The following is an 8,156-nucleotide window of genomic DNA, read 5'->3' on the forward strand; positions in this document are numbered from 1 at the left end:
GCGAGGAAGCCCTCCTGGGCGTTCAACGCCCCAAGAGGGGAGCATTGCTGGCATTGAACGCCAGCCAGGGAGCAGCCCCTGGGCGTTCAAACGCCAGTGCAAGAGGGCAGGGAAACTGGATTTTGTAGCCTCTCAGGACCAAGAGGTCCCACAGAAGATCCACCTACCTCACCTTCTTGTACTCTACTTTGCTCGAGGACGAGAAAAACTCTTAAGTTTGGTGTTGCAAAAGCTCTGCTTTTTTACTTCTACCACTCCTAAGTATGGAAGAAGAGAATGAAGCAAACTAGGAAGCATGCACATAAGCCTGTGTAGCCAGCTCAACAAAGACAAAGGAGTGACATTGAAGAGATCAAGCACTATATTAGATCCTCAAGGAGGAGTACTAGCCACCATTATTCAGGTGGATTCATTCTCTTTTACATCCTTTCCTGTTTTATTTTTTTGTTTTCTGTTATGTTTTGTCTATTCTCTTATTCTAGTTGCATGATCATTTGTATTGATGTATGATGAGCGGATAATTTATACACTTTTTGGCATTATTTTTAGTATGTTTTTAATATATTTTAGTTAGTTTTTATTATATTTTTATTAGTTTTTATGTGGAGCAAGTAGACTTAAATTGATACCGACTCCTCAGAATTTGGTGACTTCAACTCCACCAACAACTACTTTTGAATCTTTTTTTGGATTACATCCATTATCTCAAGTTCTGGATCGAACCAATCCATTGACCCAAATAGTTCATGGTAGAAAATTGAGTTATTTGGGCCCCGGAGGGGTGAGAAGCGAGTCTTCATAGGGCAATTGTCACTGCTTATGGACCCGAACCTGGGTGATCTATGTCGAAATGGAATGGCCTTACCTTACTGTTTTCTTAAAAAATAAACAAACTATTAAAAATCACATTTCTGGACTTTACTATGAGTTTGTGTGTTTTTCTATGATTTTAGGTATTTTCTGGCTAAAATTGAGGGACCTGAGCAAAAATCTGATTCAGAGGCTGAAAAAGGACTGCAGATGCTGATGGATTCTGACCTCCCTGCACTCGAAGTGGATTTTTTGGAGCTACAGAAGTCCAATTGGCGCGCTCTCAATTGCGTTGGAAATTAGACATCCCGGGCTTTCCAGCAATATATAATAGTCTATACTTTGCTCGAGCTTTGATGGCCCAAACTGGCGTTCCAAGTCAGCATAAAATTTCTGGGGTAAAAATGCCAGTACTGGCATAAAAGCTGGAGTTAAACGCCCAAACTGGCACAAAAGCTGGCGTTTAACTCCAAGAGAAGCCTCTACACGAAAATGCTTCAATGCTCAGCCCAAGCACACACCAAATGGGCCCAGAAGTGGATTTTTACGTCATTTACTTATTTCTGTAAACCCTAGGCTACTAGTTTTCTATAAATAGGACCTTTTACTATTGTATTTTCATCTTGAGATTTCTAGAGCATCTTTGTATCATTTTAATCTCTTGATCATGTTTTGGGGGCTGGCCTCACGGCCATGCCTAGTCCTTGTTCTTATGTATTTTCAACGGTGGAGTTTCTACACACCATAGATTAAGGTGTGGAGTTCTGGTGTTCCTCATGAATTAATGCAAAGTACTATTGTTTTTCTATTCAATTCAAGCGCATTTCTTCTCCAAGATATTCATTCGCACTCAAGAACATGATGAATGTGATGATTATGTGACACTAATCACCATTCTCACCCATGAACGCGTGCTTGACAACCACTTCCGTTCTACATGCAAACAAGCTTGAATGTGTATCTCTTGGGTTTCTAATCTAAGATTGGAACCTTCGTGGTATAGGCTAGAATTATTGGCGACCATTCTTGAGATCCGGAAAGTCTAAACCTTGTCTGTGGTATTCCGAGTAGGATCTGGGAAGAGATGGCTGTGACGAGCTTCAAACTCGCGAGTGTTGGGCGTAGTGACAGACGCAAAAGGATCAATGGATCCTATTCCAGTATGATCGAGAACCAACAGCTGATTAGCCATGCGGTGACAGCGCATTTAGACCATTTTCACTAAGAGGACGGGAGGTAGCCATTGACAACGGTGAAACCCAACATACAGCTTGCCATGGAAAGGAGTATGAATGATTGGATGAAGACAATAGCAAAGCAGAAGTTCAGGAGGAGCAAAGCATCTTCATACGCTTATATGAAATTCTCACCAATGAATCACATAAGTATCTCTATCTTATTTTATATTTTATTCATCTTTTAATTATCAATCCTCCATAACCATTTGAATCCGCCTGACTGAGATTTACAAGATGACCATAGCTTGCTTCAAGCTGACAATCTCCGTGGGATCGACCCTTATTCACGTAAGGTTTATTACTTGGACGACCCAGTGCACTTGCTGGTTAGTTGTGCGGAGTTGTGATAAAGAGTTGAGATTACAATTGTGCGTACCAAGTTGTTGGCGCCATTGATAATCACAATTTCGTGCACCAAGTTTCTGGCGCCGTTGCCGGGGATTGTTCGAGTTTGGACAACTGACGGTTCATCTTGTTGCTTAGATTTGGTAACTTTATTTTATTTTCTTCAGAATTTTTAAGAATGAATTCTAAAGTTTCAGATGATGTTTTTATCATCACAAAAGCTTATTGATTCTCATCAATTTAGCTGTTGAATGTAATGTCCTGCTGAAGCTTGGCTAGCCATGTCTAATCTTTTTAGACTGAAGCTTTAGACTAACATTGCATGATTCCTGGAAATTCTTATTAAGAATTTTGAAATCTTTATCTTCTTTTCCCAATAATTTTCAAAAAATCCACAAAAAATTTATAAAATCTTAAAATAAAAAATATTTTATGTTTCTTATTTGAGTCTAGTGTCTAATTTCAAGTTTGGTGTCAATTGCATTCTTCTAATTTTCGAAAATTACATGCATTATGTTCTTCATTGATCTTCAAGTTATTCTTGGTGATTTCCTTGCTCTGATCTTTAAATTCTCTTGTTTTGTGTATTTTGTTGTTTTTCATATGTATTCTCAATTTGTTAGTGTCTCTAATATGAAAATCTCTAAGTTTGGAGTCTTGCATGCATTGTTTAATTGATCTTAGTTTTCCATGATTAGTTGCATTTTGATTATTTCTCATCATTAAAAATTCAAAAAAAAATTTTCAAAATTGTGTCTTTTCAAGTCAATAATACAGAGAATTGAAGATTCAGAACATGCAGCAGAGGAATTACACAGAAAAAGCTGGGCGCTCAAAACGCCCAATGAGGAAGGAAAACTGGCGTTTAAATGCCAGCCAAGGTACCTGGCTGGGCGTTTAACGCCCAAAAGGGTAGTATTTTGGGCGTTAAACGCCATAATGGATACCATTCTGGGCGTTTAACGCCAGGATGGCACAAGAGGGAAGATTTTGTTTTCAATTTAAATCTTTTTCAAATTTTCATAATTTTTCAAAATCAAATCTTTTTCAAATCATATCTTTTCAATCATATCTTTTCAAAATCAATTTCTTTCCATTTTTTTTCTATTTTCGAAAATACATGTTAACAATTAATGATTTGATTCAAAAATTTCAAGTATGTTACTTTCCTGTTAAGAAAGGTTTAATATCTGAATCATATCTTTTAAATTTCTTCTTAGCCAGGTCATTAATTTTAAAAATCAAATCTTTTTAAATTGTTTTTCAATCATATCCTTTCAATCATATCTTTTTAAAACCATATCTTTTCAATCATATCTTCTTAATCACATCCTTTTCAAAATAATTTTCAATCATATCTTTTTTATTTCTAATTTCAAAATCTTTTTCAAAATCACTTAATTATTTTTCTCAATTTTGATTTTCGAAAATCATCAACCAATTTTTCAAAAATTTCTTTTAATTATTTTAAAATCCTTTTAATTTATTTTCAAAAATTCTTCCCCTCTTCTCACATCCTTCTATTTAAGGATTAACATTCCTCCATTATCAGCAATTCGGACTCCCTCTCTCTATAAGTTCGAATTCTCTCCTTTCTACCTCCTCCTTCTATTCTTCTTTTCCTCTGACACCTCAAGGAATCTCTATACTGTAACATAGAGGATTCCATACTTTCTTCTTCTCTCTCTTTCATATGAGCAAGAGTAAAGACAAAAGCATTCTTGTTGAGGCTGATCCTGAACCTGAAAGGACCTTGAAGAGAAAGCTGAGAGAAGCTAAAGTACAACTCACTGTAGAGGACTTAACAGAGCTTTTCAAACAAGACGAAGCCATGGCAGCCGAAAACAACAACAATGCCAACAATGCAAGGAAGATGCTTGGTGACTTTACTACACCTACTCCCGACTTCTATGGGAGAAGCATCTCAATCCCTGCCATTGGAGTAAACAACTTTGAGCTCAAGCCTCAATTAGTTTCTCTGATGCAACAGAATTGCAAGTTTCATGGACTTTCATTGGAAGATCCTCATCAGTTCTTAGCTAAATTCTTGCAGATCTGTGACACTGTCAAGACCAATGGGGTTGATCCCGAGGTCTATAAGCTTATACTCTTCCCCTTTGCTGTAAGAGACAGAGCTAGGATACGGTTGGATTCACAACCTAAGGAAAGCCTGAACTCTTGGGAAAAGCTAGTCAATGCCTTCTTGGCAAAGTTCTTTCCACCTCAAAAATTGAGTAAGCTTAGAGTGGAAGTCCAAACTTTCAGACAGAAGGAAGGTGAATCCCTCTATGAAGCTTGGGAAAGATACAAGCAATTGATCAGAAGGTGTCCTTCTGACAAATTAGAAGAAAGGAGTTCTTGAGATTGATACTCTGAATGCCATATTGGCTCAGAACAAAATTTTGACTCAGCAAGTTAATATGATTTCTCAGAGTCTGTCTGGAATGCAAGTAGCAACAGGCAGTACAAAAGAAGCTTCATCCGAAGAAGAAGCTTATGATCCCGAAAACCCAGCAATGGAAGAGGTGAATTACATGGGAGAACCCTATGGAAACACCTATAATCCTTCATGGAGAAATCACCCAAATCTCTCATGGAAGGACCAACAGAGGCCTCAACAAGGCTTCAACAACAATAATGGTAGAAGAAACAGGTTTAGCAATAGCAAGCCTTTTCCATCATCTTCTCAGCAACAGACAGAGAATTCTAAGCAGAGCCAATCTGACTTAGCAACTGTAGTCTCTGATCAAATTAAAACCACTCAAAGTTTCATGACTGAAACAAGGTCCTCTATTAGAAATTTGGAGGCACAAGTGGGTCAGCTGAGTAAGAAAATTACTGAACTCCCTCCTAGTACTCTTCCAAGCAATACAGAAGAAAATCCAAAGGGAGAGTGCAAGGCCATCAACATGACCCACACGGCCGAACTTAGAGAGGAGGAAGAGGCAGTGATTTCCACTGAGGAAGACCTCAATGGACGTCCACTGGCATCCATGGAGTTTCCTAATGAGGAACCATGGGAATCTAAGGCTCACACTGAGACCATAGAGATTCCATTGAATTTACTTCTGCCATTCATGAGCTCTGATGAGTATTTTTCCTCTGAAGAGGATGAAGATGTTACTGAAGAGCAAGTTGCTAAGTACCTTGGAGCAATCATGAAGCTAAATGCCAAGTTATTTGGTAATGAGACTTGGGAGGATGAACCCCCCTTGTTCACCAAAGAACTGGATGACTTGACTATACAGAAATTACCTCTAAAGAGACAGGATCCTGGAAAGTTCTCAATACCTTGTACCATAGGCACCATGACCTTTGAGAAGGCTCTGTGTGACCTAGGGTCAAGTATAAACCTCATGCCTCTCTCTGTAATGAAGAAGCTAGGGATCCTTGAGGTACAACCTACAAGAATCTCACTAGAGATGGCAGACAATTCAAGGAAACAGGCTTATGGACTTGTAAAGGATGTCTTGGTAAAAGTTGAAGACCACTACATCCCTGCTGATTTCATAATCCTAGAGACTGGGAAGTGTATGGATGAATCCATCATCCTTGGTAGACCCTTCCTAGCCACAGCAAAAGCTGTGATTGATGTTGACAGAGGAGAATTGGTCCTTCAAGTGAATGAGGATTCCCTTGTGTTTAAGGCTCAAGGATCTCCCTCTGTAACCACGGAGAGGAAGCATGAAAAGCTTCTCTCAATGCAGAGTCAAACAAAACCCTTACATTCAAACTCTAAGTTTGGTGTTGGGAGGCCACAACCAAACTCTAAGTTTGGTGTTGAGAGGCCATCATCATGCTCTGAGTATCTGTGAGGCTGCATGAGAGCCCACTGTCAAGCTACTGACATTAAAGAAGCGCTTGTTGGGAGGCAACCCAATTTTACTTATTCATGTTAATTTTCTATTTCCATTGTTATTTTATGTTTTCTGTAGGTTGATGATCATGTGAAGTCACAAAAATAATTGAAAAAGCAAAAACAGAATAAAAACAAAATGAAAAATAGCACATCCTGGAGGAAAAACTTGCTGGCGTTTAAACGCCAATGAGGGTAGCAGAATGGGCGTTAAACGTCCAGTTTGGCACCATTCTGGGCGTTTAATGCCAGAAAAGGGCATAGAGCTGGCGTTTAACGCCAGGATTGGCAGCAAGGAGCGTTTTACATGCCACATGGTGCAGGGATGAGAAATCCTTGACACCTCAGGATCTGTGGACCCCACAGGATCCCCACCTACCTCATCTCTCTCTTTTCTTCACCCATTCACCAATCACCTCAATACCTCTTCCCCAAAAACCCCTCACCTATCAAATCCTACCCTCTTCTCCATAAACCCTTCACCAATCCGCATCCCTCCATCATAAATCCCACCTACCTCACCATTCAAATTCAAACCACTTCCCCTCCCAAACCCACCCATACATGACCGAACCCTACCCCTCTCTCCACCCCTATATAAACCCATCTTCACTCCTTCATTTTCACACAACATAAACACTACTTCTCCCCCTTGGCCGAAACACTAAGCCCCATCTATCTCCTCTATTTCTTCTTCTTCTACTTTTTTCTTTCTTCTTTTGCTCGAGAACGAGCAAACCTTCTAAGTTTGGTGTGGTAAAAGCATTGCTTTTTTATTTTTCCATAACCATTTATGGCACCTAAGGCCGGAGAAACCTCTAGAAAGAGGAAAGGGAAGGCAAAAGCTTCCACCTCCGAGTCATGGAAGACAAAGAGATTCATCTCAAAGATCCATCAAGACCACTTCTATGAAGTTGTGGCCAAGAATCCTCATTGAAGAGGACAAGTCCATTACTAAAAAAAGGATGGAGCAAACAAGAGAGCCCACTCATGGACCTTGGTGCACGAAATCACAATCACACTTTTGTAATTCCGCACAACTAACCAGCAAGTGCACTGGGTCGTCCAAGTAATACCTTACGTGAGTAAGGGTCAATCCCACGGAGATTGTCGGCTTGAAGCAAGCTATGGTTATCTCGTAACTCTTAGTCAGGATATCAATAACTCTGAGATTTAATTGTAAAAAGTAAAAGAACATGAAATAAATACTTGTTTTGCAGTAATAGAGAATAGGTTGAGGTTTTGGAGATGCTCCATCTTCTGAATCTCTGCTTTCCTACTGTCTTCTTCTTTAAGCACGCAAGGCTCCTTCCATGGCAAGCTGTATGTTGGGTTTCACCGTTGTCAATGGCTACCTCCCGTCCTCTCAGTGAAAATGTTCAACGCGCTCTGTCACAGCACGGCTAATCATCTGTCGGTTCTCGATCATGTCGGAATAGAATCCAGTGATTCTTTTGCGTCTGTCACTAACGCCCAACACTCGCGAGTTTGAAGCTCGTCACAGTCATTCAATCCTTGAATCCTACTCAGAATACCACAGACAAGGTTTTGACCTTCCAGATTCTCAAGAATGGCCGCCAATGGATTCTAGCTTATACCACGAGGATTCTGATTAAGGAATCCAAGAGATACACACTCAATCGAAGGTAGAACGGAGGTGGTTGTCAGGCACACGTTCATAGGTGAGAATGGTGATGAGTGTCACGGATCATCACATTCATCAGGTTGAAGAACAAGTGGTATCTTGGAATAGAACAAGCATGATTGAATGGGAAAAACAGTAGTAATTGCATTAATCCATCAAGACACAGCAGAGCTCCTCACCTCCATCCATGGGGTTTAGAGACTCATGCCGTAGAAGATACAAAATGAAACGTGTAATGTGTCATGAGGTAAAGATACAATAG

General features: G+C 39.7%; 1 non-coding gene across 1 annotated transcript; it reads right to left on the bottom strand.

Moving 5' to 3' along the window:
* Positions 1 to 4,629: 4,629 nt before the first annotated feature.
* On the bottom strand, positions 4,630 to 4,736 carry LOC112773753 (small nucleolar RNA R71). Its single transcript, XR_003188286.1, has one exon. It is a non-coding gene; the product is annotated as a small nucleolar RNA R71 (small nucleolar RNA).
* Positions 4,737 to 8,156: the final 3,420 nt, after the last annotated feature.

Source organism: Arachis hypogaea, chromosome 18, assembly GCF_003086295.3.
Source record: "Arachis hypogaea cultivar Tifrunner chromosome 18, arahy.Tifrunner.gnm2.J5K5, whole genome shotgun sequence".
NCBI lineage: Eukaryota > Viridiplantae > Streptophyta > Magnoliopsida > Fabales > Fabaceae > Arachis > Arachis hypogaea.